Raw genomic sequence first — 17,958 nt, forward strand, 5'->3', positions numbered from 1 at the left:
AAAGTACAGCCGACTAGTATATCCATTTTTTCGAATACTTATGCAAAGTATCTGTGGCTATTAATAGTTGGTTGATAAAAATAATGATATCAGCGCTGTTATGTTTGGTTAGACCAATTTGAGTGGTGGCTTGTCAGTGGTTTGCACAAAAGTCAAGTGGAAAAAAATCTTCAGTTTTAGTACATGCACACACACAGGCACTTTGGTTTAATTGTAGTTTTTGTTTCCCATTGCGACGAATCTTCAACTTAATACAAAAACTTCTCGAATGGAATTAAAAAGAAACCTTTAAATTGTTTATTTGTTTATTTACCAGGACTTGGCTGATTGTGAGGAGTCCTTTTTTTATACATTATAAGTAAAAAAAAAAAAAAAAATCCGCTCTACAACAACTTTTACGACAATTAAATCGTAAGCAAGCTTATCAAAAAAAAAAGAAAAAAAAAAGAAGGATGTAAAGTGATAATTGATGAAACTGGAGCATAAACAAGATAGCAATTACGTATATCTAATCTTAGAGAAATTCGCAATGGCATGGCTGATATGAAAAATATACTATACAAGTTCAGATTTCATTCAACAGTGCTTGGGTTAGTGCTTGAATTTCAGACTACAATACATTCTTCAACGTACAATTTATTTTCCAGGTCCAAACATACTTAGTTGGGATCAAATGATGTTGTTTTCGCTTTTTTTTTATTTTGGTTTTTCCGCATGGTATGTCAATACAGTTTATTTACATAGTTAGTCCATCTGCCTCAAGAGGGAGTACTTTTCGATTTCAGCCCTGTATTCATGCTATGACGATCGAGGATGTTACCGAATCCTTGATTTTGCTCTGGGATGTCTATAAACACCACCCCTCCCCCTCTTGCATTCTATGTATTCTCCGTTGGCTACTGAGCCGGTACATGAGATGACATCATACATTGTATCTTGAAGAAGTGCGCGTGCATATGGACTAGCTTTCCTTACCTACTCATTCTAGTGTTTGTAGTAGCGACTTACGCCAGGTGAGCGATGCCATGTGCTCGGCATGCAAATAAAATGACATTCATTTTATTATTCAAAAAAAAAAAAAAAAGAGTTTGCAATGCTTCAGTGAAGTCCTTTGATCGTTAGATTTTCTTCATTGCTCTTGGGGCAGGACAAAATTTCTTCAATAAGTACGGAAATTGAAGCTGTAGTTACAGTGTACATATATTAAAAAAATCCACCTTTCTAGCTCCTCACACAGGCAGTATTATGGTGATTTATATATATATATATATATATATATATTAAAACAAAAGGGGTGTATCAGTGTTTACAAGGCAACCGTCTTAAATTGAGAACAACGACAAAACAGGGGTAAACTTGTATTAGAATTCTGGTCCGAGCCACGGACTACCGGATCCGCATGCGAACTTCTTCAAAATACAATGTACTGCATAATACAGCTATTGCGAATACCTTTTTATACGACACATAAATCTGAATTCTGTTTGAATTCTCTCATGTATACACAGGAAGAAAGTGGGCGGGACATTTTGGTGATCTAAAATATACCAAAAAGATCAAACGCCCTCTGAGACCGCAGTGCGCCATCCCGCACTTTATAATTATATATGAAGAGTTTGTTTGCAAAAACCGATAAGTCCATTTTTTAAGATTTTGAAGTACGGTATCTGTCATAAAGTACAAAATAATACCTTTTAAATGGTATATTGGTCACTACACATAAAGGTACATTTTTGAAGTTATGTTCAAAAGAAGCAAAAAAACTCTTATTATTCTCTTTATTTTTCTTGACCTTTAATCGCAAATATCTCCATTTGACAAATATGGACTTATCGGTTTTTGCAATCAAACTCTTCATATATATGTATATATATATATATATATATATATATATATATATATATTACGTGAAGACTCAAAATGGGCAAGACATGTCAACATAGTTACTCTTGACCTTTTTTCACATTTTGTGACATAGCAATTTACACTGATCTAAAATTTGGGATGAGGAACAAATGGGAAATCGTGCTTCTTCAATTTTTTTTTTTATGTTTAAAGCATATTAATTTTAGATTAGGTATGCCTTCGAGTCTGGGCTATTTATTGCTTCAAAACCCTTTCTTCAGATATGGAACTGTTGTAGCAAAATCAAATGATCATGCAAGTATTATTCTCGTTCTCAAGAAGGACATTTTGTTACTTGCTATGAGATATGTTATATAGCATTACATCTCATAACATTCACACTATGTGTTCCCTCTTTTTGAAGGATTATTCAACCATGAACATCTGTTGTACATTGAATGCGTGTGCGTGATTGGGCTAGTCTGTCACGTTCCAAGGAAGTGGAACAGACTCCAAAGTCTGACAAGGGAAACGCTGTTGACAAATTCAAGCAACTGAAAAACCGTAGTTATCTACAATGTTCACACATTGCAGATAACACTGCAGACAAATTCAAAGATAATTTGTTCTATTCCACATTGTTCGCCGTGAAGGACCATAGGTCAATCTCTACCCCCCCACCCCCCACCCCCCCCCCCCACCCCGGCAAGCGAACATATAAAGAAAGATGAGAAAGAGAGGGAGAAAAAAATGTATCCTTTAGATTACGTTTATGTGTTCAAAGGGCGTGTAGACATGACTTGCTGCAGAGCAATAGTTACTTGTAAAGATAACTCTATATGGCAGGATAAGTATAAGCTCATGCAACATTGATATCACTGTGAGACTGACGCGATTATGACATTTGACTTTCCAAGCCCCATGGAATCTGTAGATAACGTCCTCGTTGAGGTAAGATGGCTCTAACAGTGTCTTTTTCACTTATATAGTTGGCGCGTTTGCTTTGTAACGCTACATGTTACGTAGCAACATTAAGTTTGACTAACATATGATATTGTGTATTGGAAATGTGGAATAAAAGTGAAATTGGTACTTTGGCCAATTGGTGAACTTAACACTATTTAATATGAATCATGGGAAGTATAGCATCATTAATTCTTTGAAAGTGAGTGAATGAAAGTAACAGTATATTATTAATGATAACAATCATTTTGAGGCAAATAATATTTGACTTCCTGTCCTTACATTTGCTTGGCCATACCTAGGTATGGATATGGAGGAACATTAAACACACACAGACACATACACTCGCGACACTTGTTAATTTGTTTTTCTTGTAACATGTGCCTCTATGTTCTTCAATTTCTGCAGAGTACGAAATGAGCCTTTTACTTTGAATAGCACCGGTTCTTTGAAATTCCGCTCTCGGTAAAGAGATAGCTTAATGCAATCATTATATCATTGTTATCTGACACACTTAGTTTGAAAACCCTTTTCTCGATTACTGAAAGTGCCAGGCCATTGACTACAATTTGAGTTATTAAAGTGAGAGTGTTTCGTTCAGTGATGCTTTTGTAAACACAAATTAACCGTCAGCGTGCCACATTATCCAGTTGTACAACGATTTATTTGTGGAATGTGGGCACATTTATTCATTAGTAGAGATAGAGTAACAGACAAAATGGTTCCTTTCGAAAAAAGGAAACCAAATAGGAAGATTATTTTGAAGTGTGTGAAACATTGTCTCTCTGTTGTATGAGTGAGTGCTGTTATTCTTAGATCATTCGTCGTCTGACGCCCTGGAACCTATATTGAGACTTGTTGTCCGTGTGTGTATCATTAATTATTGGCATTATTATTTTTGTTATTATTATGATTACTATTGTGATTGTTATTATGATTATCAACATTATAAATACTACTATTACTACTACTGCTACTAGCATATATATTACTACTATTGTTATATTTCTTGTGTGTGTGTGTGTGTGTGAGAGCAAATTTGACGAAGCAAGAAATTCTAAATTCTATGGTGTTCATAATGGCAAAAGGGCTCAAACAAATCCTTGAAGAAAAAAAAAAAACAGCCATCATAATTCTTCAAAGACTCCCTCAATGTCCCAAGTTTTTTTTTGAGAAATGCACATTTTTGTTTCTTACGTGTACAAATTTAATTAGCTTGACACTGCATTATTTTCAAAACAGAGTTTGTCATAAATGCATCTAGACACATGTATTATATTAACTACACGCCTTGTAAATTTTGCAGATAAAAAGGCGTTCCTTGTCAATATTCGGTATATGGTAAGTTGTGCAGGATAAAAAGTACAACTTGTGACGTATAATTAACATGTAAAAGAGTTAAAGTGTCATCTTCATATTTAAAACTTTTTTCCCAAACGGTATTGATTTGTTGTTTTATTTTCTTAGTGCATACTTTTCTGTTAATTTGATTGGCTGTTTGTTTATTTCTCTGCTTGTTTCTTCCATTTTGTTTAAGCAGACATGAGGATATATCCACTTCCCTTGTGTGAAAATGGCATGGTGTATACTCCGGATTGTGTTCATCACACTCGCAGCTTATAAAGGTATGACCAAAAAAAAAAAAAATCTTCAGACTTTTCGATATAAACTTTAAAATATGTTCAGACAATGCAACCAGTCTTATATTTGGGTAACACTTAATATTGGGTTGGCTTATGTATTTTACCAGCGCATCCAGACAATATCAGAAGTTGGTTTCCCATGCATTTTCTAGGCAATAATAACATTAACATAACATTTACATACTATAAAACAACAAGAACACTGCATTTGCAATCGAAATGAATCCGTATAAACTGTAAAACAGAATCAACTTTTTTCCCCTGTTTTATTAAATGTCAGAAAATAAACTGTAAAAAAATCTACATGTGTGAAGCGTTCGACGAAAAAAACAGGTTAATGTACAGTTTTACATGTTTATTTCTATGATGTTTATACGGTAAGTGATGTTTATTTTTATTCAGACCTTCTAGCATGTTGCAACGTTTTGTTCCTATCACAATCTTACATTCTCTATTACTTGTTGTTTTTATTTACTTGTCAGTGCATGACAGTGGAATTCATAGTATATCTCGACTTGTTCTGGTGGATTTGTTGTATTATTGGGCTCTGTTACCGTTTTGCTGATGATGTTTTTTTCTTCGATTCTCCCTTTATTTCTCGGTAATGGTGTGCCATTTTCATGCAGCATTTGCGGATCCCAACGTGCACTTACATTCCAACTCGGGTCAAGATGTCATGCTTCAGTGCTCCCTGCAGAAAGCTGACGTCTTTGTGCAGTACTGGCAGTATTCCCTTCCAAAAGAGCCATTTTCAACATGCCGAAACCAAAGCTTCCTAGAACTTGTAACAGAAAATCGACTCGACGGTACCATTCAATACGGGGCTAACTTGACGAGTGATTTCAAATCCAAACTGATCTTGAAGGCCGATTTCGATGTGATTCTTGTAAATGTATCTCAACATGATGCGGGGTGCTACCGGTGTGGCGTAATCTTGTATGACGCTCAGGAGTACTTAGCCACTACGACCATTCTGAGAATTACGGGCAGCTATGATACTGGTGACTAGAACTGCACATACTTCTAACTAATGTAGTGCTTATAAGGCTAGCGTGTGCATGCAAAAGTCACAAAGTTTTTATAATTATATTTTGGGCTAGTCCTTTATCTTCGTCAGATCACTTTTTTCAAAACTGTAGGTACTTTCTGACCCCCCCCCCCCCAAAAAAAAAAAAGGTATATATATATACATATATATATATATATATGTGACCCTGCACCTAAAAACAAACAAAAAGTCGCCAAACATGAACTTTTAGTTAAGACCATATTCTGAAAGAACAGACTTTAAGCTTTAAAATGATGTATAACTGAAATCAAATGGACTCTCCTAACATATCTAAATATTGGAAAGAAAGCACAAACTCAGGAAAAGTGTGAACTGAGAAAAGAGGCTGTGAAGTACAGTGTCTCTTCAAGCGCTTAATCTTTACCAAACCGTGCTGGCTGTGCGATGAATGGGACAAAAAAACAAGAAGTAAACCACCAGATTAACAACAATGAAGGGATTATTAGATTAAACTGAAATTAAGCATGCCTCATTACCACATTCTGTCCATAATTAATGCCAACTTTCAAAGCAGTAGCACTATTCTTTCAAACGTTATTAGAGTTTAAAGTGAAGAGTGTTGACAAGGTTTTTCAGAACTGAAAAAAAAAAGGATTCTAAAGACACACCCAATCACACGATTCTACCAAAAATGTTCGAGATAAACTGCTAAAAAACACACTTTCTATGATACCAAATTTTAGCATAATGTAAAAGAAGACCCGCTCTTTTAGAAAATATGAAAAAGTCAAGTTCGGCTAGGTTGACCAATTTCACTTATTTTCAGTCCTCAAGCAAAATCAGTGTGTGCGACTTTATGTTCGTTTTGAGGTGCACGGTCACATATGATAAAGAATTTATATAGAGGGATGGCACAATGCGCACCCCCCCCCCCCGGCCTAGAAGAGGTAAAAGTAGTTTGGGCTTTGTAGGGTTAAACAATACAGTGTTAAATGTATTCTTGCAATTCCTGGTCGGCGCATGTTAGGGAAACGGCACTGATTGGGAACCAAACTCTGGGGGCTAATTTTTAAATGTAGGCCTCCTGTTTTTTCTTCTCTTGAAAAGCTGAAAACCCACTTTCCCATTCAATTTAAGATTCCAAACTAAAGACTAATATAGAAGGAGAAATGTTCTTTCAGAAAATATGGAAAACTAACAATTGGCCCGGTTGACCCGTTTCACCTTTCGTGAGTCATCACAATAAAAAAAAATCAAGGGCAGCGAATTTTTGTTGCTATACATATCGAAAAATACAAAACACTGTTTATACAAGAAAAATACAACCCAGTGGTTAAAGTGATATGGACACCATAACTCTTTGAAGACCTATAAAGTCTCCACCAACTTCACTGAATGGCAATGTTCTACGGCAATTATTAGCCTAGAACGCTGCAAGTAGTCGTAAGAACGCTTAGAAGGTAAAACTGAGATAATCAGAATAGCCAGAGATAATTTTGATAGCAAACGCTTAAACAAATGCCATGCTACATTAACGAGAAAAGTAAAATTAAAGTGAAGGGTATATTTGAAGAGCTTGCTTCCAAAAGGCGCTAAATCCATCATTTTTCAATGGATTTAGCGCCTTTATGTTGCAAGCTCTTCATTTGGAGTCAGTGGTTTAGGTTTTTGTACACGGATCAACAAGGAAGACGTGTAATTAGCTTGCAATGTGAAAGTTAAAAAAAAAAAAAAAAATCTGTAGAAAATGAAAATGGAGCTGGCTGCTAGAAAAGAAAAGTATAGGCGACGGTTTCCAATACCGATTGTATACATATTATATTGCATGAGAAAACAATATAGAGATTAACAATCAAACAAACCAACAACCGAAAAATTTAAGCTCTCAGCGAACCTGTAGGAAATTATGACCGTCTTTATTACATAGTACCACATTTCTGATATTTCAGACAGTGTTTACGAGAAACGTGGACCTCAACCAAAAAACAAGAATGAAATAAAATGTGACCCGCTGCAAGAAAAGGATCCGAAAGTCGAAGGAAAAAAAAATTATGAAAATGACATGACATTATTTCCTTACTCCTCCACTTAAATGTCATATGTAACATGACTCATAAAATCATTCGGTGATTTTATTAGCGCATGTCGAGTGGTTTAGGACATCAGCGTTTCGAGAAAACCGCCTTCAAAGTTGTCCTTCTGACACTATCATGATCAAGGGAAAGCAAGACATTTTTCATCGTTTGACAAAAGAAGGGACGCTCCTAGCAACCTCCGCGATGTTCATTCAAGCTTAGCGACCAATCATTAACCAGGATGCCACGCACTGACCAGTGAGATCACTCCTTCGTTGCTAGGGGCGGAGTCTAGCTGCGGCGCTAAATCCAAATCTTCGGACACATTGCTGTTCCGTTAAAAGTCAGATAATCATGGTCCAGAAAAATGCTTTTCTCTTGCCTTTCAGTTGATTATTTAGCTTCGAAATTTCAGGAGATGATAGAAGAAACAGTATACTACAAAATTAATGTCAAAAATAGATTTCTGAACGTTTTGACGGATTTCGATGATCTGACATTAAACTCGATTTTCTCGGCTCACCCGTCAGCAACTTTAGGATCCTTTTGTTGTAGCGGGCCACCAATACGCAATCTTCAATGGACCTATTTCGTTTTCACTACACATCATTACTTTGTATTTTAACTACACAATGCTTTACCCCGCTGTAGCTTAATTGGTAATAAAAAAAATACTAACAAAACTAATGGTAAGTTATATGTTGTTTGAAGCTTTGCATGATGAAGTAAGTGGGGGGAGAAATATTTTCGGTGACACAATGTGTAAGGCAAGTTATACACATTTTGATTTTGATTACTGCAGGAAAAAATATCGTCGAAGAACCAACCTCAAAACCGGATTTTACTGCCTTGTTCATCTTTCTTGGAATAGTCGTCTGGGTCGCGTCGCTTGTGTCCGTGGTTGTCATTAGAAAGAAAGGCAGGTGGCATTATTTGCAAATAGCTATCATGTAAAAAAAAAAAAAATAAAAAAAAACGAATTGACATGAAATATCGAAAAGATTTAATGCGACGAGAGCTTTATATTCACGAAAATTTCTCGTCAACCTGTTTTTAATGAAAAGAATCTGTGAGGGCAAGTCATAAAGTTATGGGTTAGATTTGTTTGCAACTTTTTGCGTTCCTATCTATGTTTAATGTACAACACACATGAGCCTTGTCTTCTGTTTTGTGACATCTTTATTAACATGCCATTATAAAAAAATCGCGACAAAACAAATTTTAATTAATCATGTTCTCTTATAGCTATATTTACCATGTTTGTCAACTTCAAATGTAAGACTAATAATAACGGAATTTAAGTAGATCAAGATCTACCGAAGTAAATCTCTTTTAATGTCATTTATTTCGCACCTGTCTTTATGATTGGGGGAAAAAAAGAGAGAAAAAAACCCCCAGTAAATTGTCCTTGTCTATGGTTACTTCCTTTTGGAATAAGTTGCAGACATACATGCTATATTCTTTGATAACCATTTTCCTTCTTATACAAAACACAAACAAACAGTAATTCAAGCACACTGCAGACAACGTTTCATCAGCCTAATCCAAGAAATCCTATTTGTGTCCGTACATCTTTAAACTATCATACTGTACCAACGCGTTCTTTAGATAATTTTCATTGGTAAAATTGAATGCAAATATCTCCCAATTTATTGTTATTGTTTCAAACAGGGATTACATTGAAGATTTTCGGAGACCAAGAGGAAGAAGATGTATCGTCTCCGATTCTTCCAGACTTCAGAAATGGTATATTTTGTACTCGGTTTTCATTATTACTCTTCAAAAAGTCCGAAGAATAACTGTGTGAGTTTACATAAAAATTTGAAATAAAAATTGGGAAATTGTACCATCAATGCAGAATAATCGATGAAAGCACTGTATTAACGTCAGAGTGAAGTAAAACAATTACGAGATGAAAAGCAAAAAGGACTCCTTTGTTATCATTACATTGTATCTATATTTGAAACATTTACACTACATAAAAAATGCACCTCTGCCGAAGTTAATAATATCAGAGTTATTGGCATCTTAACATATGTAGACCAAAACAAAAATAAAAAAGTTAGACCCTCTGTTTTATTGATTATATTTAACTGACTGTTTATGTCATTTGTGCAACTACAGGAAAACCCCGAGGTCGAATAAACAAGACAAAGGTAACAATGACATGACATCAAGCACATCATACATCAGAGAGCAATAAAAAAAAAATCATCTCTATATTATCCATCTATCTTCCATATAAAAGAGTCAGGCTGAATGAACAATTTGTTATTTATGTATAGACATATTATGTTATGTTGAATGAATATTTAATCTTTAAAGGTACTGTTAACCACTGGGAGCGGTGATGAAAAAAAACATGCTCGAGATATTGCATTTGATGCGCATGTGTGGGTCCGTTTTATCGCGAAATATCTTCCATGTAAAAGTTTTTGCAATTAAGCCTAGAATGTACGGAGATGTCACTACTTTTTGTCTTTAAAAAATGAATAAGCGTAGACTGTTTAGTCTATAAACATTCATATTATTTGTATGTAACAAAATCAAATTTCACAGTCGTTGTTTCTATCCATGGCTCACATTTTAGAACTATTTCGAAGCTATAAAGCTGGGTTTTTGTTTCATCTGCAAATGGTAAATAGTGGCTTTAATGACATATATCTACAATTTTATGGGCGCAGAATGGCATAGCTGTCGTCTTTGTTTCATTGAGGGCTTTTTTCGGTCCTCATTCCACGCATGACTTCAAGAAGAAGCAGATTGCTTTAACAGTTGACTTGTTTCGTCTCAAGTTGGTTTCTCCGTTTTCTCCCACTATTTATGTGTAATGAAGATGTGGATCTGAACTGTTATGTTTAAAAGAAATATCAAAAAATATTACAAAAATGAAAATACAAAACAACGAATACGCCATATGTACAAACATTATGAACTTCAATGAATTAAACTTACCTGTGATATTCTACATAAAAAACAAGCACGCCGATTATATAATATTTCAATAGAATTTATAGAACACACAGCGATCATGCGTGGCAGATCAAATCAAGTTCAATTGTTGAGAAAGCTATTCAAAATAAAGTTAAAAAGTTGACTTCTTTTCGTTTCGTTTCCAATTCATGAAAACAGAATTACATTGTATATCTATTGTTGAGGATTGTCTCTGTTGCAAACGATCGCCATATATAGCACTGTTAGTCTTCTGCGCAAATCCAAATCCCTAAATACTTTAATTTTTGCTTAATAATGTAATAAACCTGCTTATAACTTTAAAAGGACTCGCAAGTTAAAAGTTTCAAACCGTATACTAAAACATTATATTGTACACGGTGTATTAAAAAAAAAAATGAATGCGTTATGTGTTAGCATGTTAATAGCATCAATCTGCCTTTTATTTTCCGTACGTAAAGCGCACAGAAACGTAACCAAACGTTACCAAATACAGTGAAATGCATTGTACGGCGTGGTCGCGTCTGTTCTGCTGCAGCTGTATACAGCCGTAACATTCTGAATTCCCGCCATATTAGGCACATTTCCTTTATAGGCGTTGCGTGCACAGTAATTATCGCTTATCACGCTTGCCAATGCTGCACATACTATACGTATCAGAAGCAAAGGTTGATGTAGGCTTGACAGCTTCACGATGGATTTATATGAATCATAGATATACTTCTTATTCTCAGTCACTTTTGTAATACCATAGCATATAAAGAACCATTAACTTGTAGCTTAAGCTATAGCTTAAGCTAAATGTTTGTTTGTTTTTTTCATCACATTTGCAGTTACAATCTTTCTGCATTTGAGAAGTGGAGTATAGACAATTATACTGACAAATAATCGGAATTAATACTTAGGCTTTCCTCACTTCGTTTTGTATTCACAAACCTTATCAGAATAAATGATTGCTTGATTACTTTCGGTAAAGGAACCACCGGAAAAAGGAACCGCATTTAATTTTCTTGTTAGTACGAACCTAAGCTAATAGCGAACCATATTTCATTGTGTGATTAACAAACCTTCAGAATAATCGATTGTATTACCCCCCCCCCCCCCGAAAAAGAAAGCATGTCATGCGTGCGTTGTCAATAGTGATAAAAGGCCCGTTTTTTATTTCGTAGTGTGTCTCAATACTCCTGTGCTTATTTTTAAGGATGTGCCTCTCTTTATGATTGCGATTGATGTTCAACTATTTCTTTCCCGCAAGCTTGAAAAGGAAGAAGCCAAAATTCAAGCAAGGAGACGAGTTTTCTTCCATGAGATACAATCATTAAGACATACATTTATTCCCGAAAGTTATGTGATTGCTTATGTGCTATCGAATTGTATCCATTACATGTATCAGGCACTATACAAAACGGTTGAAATCTGCTGAAAATCGAACTTCGGTTTGTTTTTTTTTTTTTGTTTTTTTTTTATTTCATTTCCATTTCAAGCGGGGATAGACTAGAATATTTTGTCTATACTGGCAGGGGACATTAGTTTTTCCAGTACGTACTCCGCATTTAAACAGTCGCCATATTTTCGTGGTCAGAATCAGATAATGGACACGTGATACATTATAAAAATGAAAATACAAAACAACGAACACGCCACATGTACAAATATTATATGAACTTCAATGAATTAAACTTACCTGTAATATTCTGCATAAAAAAAAAACCCAAGCACGACAATTAAATAATCTAATAGAATTAATAGAACACACAGCGATATCATGCATGGCAGATCGAATCAAGTTCAATTGGTGAGAAAGCTAAATGAAGTTAAAAAGTTGACTTCTTTTCGTTTCTCTTTCAATTTATGAAAACAGAATATATTACATTGTATATCTATTGAAGGGGATTGTCTCTGTTGCGAACGATCGCCATATATGTATAGCATTGTTAGTCTTCTGAGCAAATCCGAATCCCTAAATACTTTAATTTTTGCTTGATAATGTAATAACCCTTATAACTCTGTAAAGGACTCGCAAATTCAAAGTTTCAAACCGTATACTAAAACATTACATTGTACACGGTGTATTTAAAAAACATTTTGAATGCGTTATGTGTTAGCATGTTAATAGCATCAATCCGCCTTTTATTTTCCGTACGTAAAGCGCACAGAAACGTAACCAAACGTTACCAAATACAGTGGGATTGTACGGGTACTATCATTAGAAGTATATCCCATTCCTTTTTACTTTTATTTGCTTGAAGCAGCAGTCAAACCATGTGTCATTTTCGTAGCGCCATCACTTAGGAATTAGAATGTATGAAGATAATCGTTACTCATTTTTTTTTTCGCTATTATTATAACATTTACATTTTCCAACTGTTATTGACAGTATTATGTTACTGTATGGTTACGATTACGAATGTTGGTTATGAATTCAAAAGACTGGTTCATTAATCGAACTATAAAGGTAATAGCTGTTTTGAAAGTGGTTCGGTACAAGTTCAAAACGCAATCGAAGTCATCGTCATAGGGGGAACTGATAGCACTAGAAAACTTGTTTAGGCCAGTAAAGATTGCCGTAGTAAAAATTGCCGTATGCAATCTTTGTAGAAAGTTTTGACTTAGGCCATCTTTTGAGTATTTTGAGAAATTGTATAAAGAATGATTTGTTTTGATTATGTCAAGAATTAGTTTGAACAATGAGAATAAAAAGGCGCGGTTACCCCAACAATGTCGTAGTTTGATTAGACATGATGGGTAAAGTGAATTCATGACTTGACTAATCCTTACTGAATTGATGATCACTTCTGTAAACCATCAATTAAGTCTTGTAGATGATACCTCTGTAATCGTAGTCAAAATTCTTTTGAGCGATGAGACGAAAACCAACAAACAGAATGCCATGTATCATCGCTCGAGATTCCAACATTTGGCGTCATCCGACCAACAATAAGTGACGAATCAAATGGAACATTATATTGTGGGATAGCAGACTGTGTTACGATTTTTTAATGTTGCAAGCAATTGTTAAAAAAAAAGAGAAAATGAGGCAAAGTACAAGAAATTAGAAAAAGCATGTAAATGCAGGCGATCAAGTTTAATAGTCAAAGTAAAAGATTACGATCGGCCATCCACAATGCGGATGTGTATTATTGCCTTATTTACATGTCTGATTTCTGTAAACTATGTTATATTTAAATTTAAGTTCCCTTCCCTCCTTGATAAAAGTTGTGTTGGGTTTTCGCTAAAGGCATTTATTAGGAAACGCTGTAAAAACGACAACAAATGCCTACTATACATCAAGAGATGACCCATACATACATGAAACACAAAAATTCTGTACGTTCTGATATAATGCAACTGCTTGTTGATTTGTTTGTTTGTTTGTTTTGAATCACCATGGTCTTTGTCGGGGGTAAGATGAAGAAAATAGTAGAGTGTATCACTCTCAAATCCGGATGATTGCGATAAGTGTGTATTCCCGCCCTTTCTATACAGGTAAACGATTTAAGCTTGGTATGCTATTATAAAAGCCTGGTGTCACGCAGAAGAACTGATTCCGCGATCACTTTTCAACCTTTCATAAAATTCAAGTTTTAAGAGAGTAACGATAGCTTGTAGGAGATAAAGGAAGTTAGCGTCCCTGACTGTGGTTCTGAACACAAAAGGGGACTGAAAAATTATTTTACAAATTAGCAGACATAATGCCGATTCTCCAACACTGTTGCTCTATTACGTCACTGATTCTGCTATCAATGGCGAAGAAAGAATACTGGTTGCGTGATTATCCACCCCTTCATAGCAGGAAGTTTACCTTTCATTGTTCAAGGCTTCGTTGATGCGGGGTTTTCTCGGATACAAGGCGTGAACAGTGTCTTCCGAGTTCTTTCATTCGGAATTCCTCAGTATACGCAATTCAATAGGCAATTAGCGCTGCTACTTCGCAAAGCTGTTAGTCAAATTCTTTGCAGACTTGACCTCTCACATGTCAGCTACACGTAACACACTACAAACAGCTATCATTACAAACATTCTGATTAAAAAACAAAACAAAATAAAGAAGCACACTTTTGAGTAGCGACACAGCTTTCTGTCACTTTCTCAAATAGGTCCTACATCTAAAAAATACACATATGACAAGAGTCAGAATATCATCCAAAAGGAACACGAGCTATTTGGGCGTTAATAATGTTTGTCTTCCGATTTCTCTCCATGTCGTCGCTGCCCAAGCCATCATAAGAAACAGGGCAATACGTTTTATTAACCAGGGAAATGATAGTACGCATTACATACCTTTGGCTAATCATCACACGAATTGTCGACTTTATAAAAACGAGAATAATTGACAACTTAGGCCCTACTATATCTCCAAGGATGAACTTTAAACAGCAAGTCACATACCAGGGAACGAAAGTTATAATTATTTGAATGAATTCATTAATGAGGCCAATAACCGTTGTAAAAGTACAAACACGTATAAAGAGGTTTCAAGTTCGATATGAAATGAAATGAAATGAAATTTATTCATATTCCACATAGTGGACATTATATGATAAAATATACAGGGTATAACACATAGTGGATATAATATCAATACTATACAGAGTATATAACATGTATATACAAAATATCGTGATATTCTGAGATAAAATCACACCATGTACAAATGTGGAGGGGACTACTTAGAAGCACTGCTTGTTAAATGTAGTCCCCCTACATATTATAGACAAAATAGTATCAAAGATAAGGCTGAGTGGAATAACAAAAACACCATATATACACTATTTACAAGGGCACAATTATGAACCGTACTATGGATATACAATAAGTCATGTATATGTTACAAAGCACAGGTTTATGTATAAAGTGTTTACAGTGTGCATTATATACCATTAGAATAATGAATGAAACAGAAGATAACCTTCCAAGTATACTTAATGAAAGTACTTCTAGAAAACATTGATTGAAGTATACATATACGTTTTATTACCATAAAACTGTTTATCAATACTTATCAAGAAACAAAGTTTTAAGCTTATACTTAAAGCTATTCAAGCTCTGAGCTTGTTTTAGTGAACGATCAAAGGAATTCCAAAGCTTAGGACCAGTAAACATGAAATTTCTGTTACCAAAACTAGTTCTATTTTTAGGAAGATGATAATCATTCGCATTCCTTGTTGAGTAATTATGTATAACATTATTTTTTCGAAACATTTCCTTAAATACAGCAGGGGTAGCGTTAATTTCTACATTGTACATAAAACAACCCAGCTGAAGACGATATAAATCAGTAATCTTAAGAATACGGTTTTCTTTAAACAAGACATCAGTGTGTGATCTATAAGCGGTATTGCATATTAAACGCATCGCTCTTTTCTGCAAGAGAAGTACCCTGTCCATTTTTGTTTGTATTGCATTTCCCCATGCCATCACGCCATAATTAAGGTAAGGAAGAATACGATTTGAATATAACATAAGAAGCACTGACTTGGGGAGAATCCGTTTAACGTGATTAATAATGCCAATATTTCTTGACACTATCTTACAAATATTATCAATATGACAATTCCAAGTTAGCTTATTGTCAATTGTAATACCGAGAAATTTTGTAGTCTTGACTTCTTTAATGACAGAATTATCAAATATCACTTGGTCAGGAAGTTGTTTAACAGAGTTACTAAATAACATGTAATTGGTTTTTTGTTTATTTAAAGATAATTTATTTGCTTTTATCCAATTTGTTACATGTGTAAGTTCTACATTTAAAACTTCTACTAACTTATTAGGATCACTGTGAGTATAGAATATGTTTGAATCATCAGCAAAAAGGATAAAAGAAAGAACACTCGAAGAACATCGAATGTCATTTACATAAATAGAGAATAACAGTGGACCAAGAAGGCTTCCTTGGGGAACTCCACACGTGATTGGTACCGTAGACGAATTATATCCATCAATGGTAACGAATTGCTTTCTTCCAGAAAGATAACTTTCGAACCATTCCAGAGCCTTGCCTCTAATACCATAGTGCGCAAGTTTGTATAACAGAATGTCGTGATTTATAGTATCGAATGCTTTAGAAAAATCTAAGAACAAACCGATAGTATGACAGGATTTTTCGATTGAAGCTGAAATGGTATTTATTAAACTTAGAATGGCATGAGTTGTGTTATGTTTTTCTCTAAAGCCAAATTGGGAGTCGGATATGATGTTGTGAGATTCAAGGAAGGTAGTAGTCCTTGAATGAACAATTTTCTCTAAGATTTTTGATAACGAAGTTAACAAAGATATTGGGCGATAGTTGCTGATACATAATTTGTCTCCTTTCTTGAATATTGGAGTCACCTTTGCGAGTTTCATTTTAGATGGTACTTGACCAGATTGTAGTGAAAGGTTATATAAAAACAATAAAGGATCTGCTATACAATGTATAATGTCTTTGATAAGGACATTGCCAATGTCATCATAGCCAGGGGCTTTGTTTGCTTTGAGCTGAAGTACAATTTTGATTAATTCTTGCCTGTCAATTGGCTTGAAAAAAATTGAGGAGTCGTTTGGTGAGGAAAGAAATTCGTAAAATGATTTATCACTTCGAGTGATAGTTTGTGCTAATTTTGAACCTATTTTTGAAAAGTATGAGTTAAAAATCTCGGCAATTTCAGACTTGTCTTCAATGATAGTATTATCAACTTGAACTTTAGAAATGAGATTTACAGCCTTCCCTCTATTCAAAACGGTATTTATTACTTTCCAAGTGTTCTTGATATCACATTTGAATTGACTCAATTGGTCCGCAAAATATTTCTTTTTAGCTAATCTGACTGTATTGGTAAGAATATTTTTGTATGAGATATATTTCATTCGAGAGGTTTCGTCACGGTTTTTGATAAAATTAACATATAAAGTACTCTTGCGATTTATTGAGCGTAAGAGTGTTTTGGAAACCCATGGTTGCTTGGGGATTCGTTTGTAATCCTGAGTACGACATTTCCTTAATGGAATGCATGCACCTAGGCAATTATTCAAAAGATAAAGAAAATTATCATATGCTTGGTCAATATTTTCATTTGCGTCATACACAATTGACCAGTCCACAGATTGAAGTTTTTCTTGAACTAGAGCGATGTTTTCAGGGGTGAATTTACGACGAAATACATGCCTTCGAATTGTACTTTGACTCCTTGGTCCAATATCAAAGTGACAAAATATCATAAAATGGTCTGATATATCGCTCACCACTATGCCAGATTTTGGAAAAGGTTTAAGGTTTTGCTCAATAGCAAAAATGTTATCAATAAGAGTAGCAGAATGACCAGTAATTCTTGTTGGTTTAGAAATAAGAGGCAGAAATGAGGCTTGTAAAATGTTATCAAGGAAGTTATCACAGGCAGCATTACTGCTTGACAGAAGATTTATATTGAAATCACCCATGATGATGCAATCCTTGTTGTGGAATGCATCGTTTCGACAAATATCGTTCATA

The sequence above is a fragment of the Diadema setosum genome, chromosome 3 (assembly GCF_964275005.1).
Source record: "Diadema setosum chromosome 3, eeDiaSeto1, whole genome shotgun sequence".
Taxonomy (NCBI): domain Eukaryota; kingdom Metazoa; phylum Echinodermata; class Echinoidea; order Diadematoida; family Diadematidae; genus Diadema; species Diadema setosum.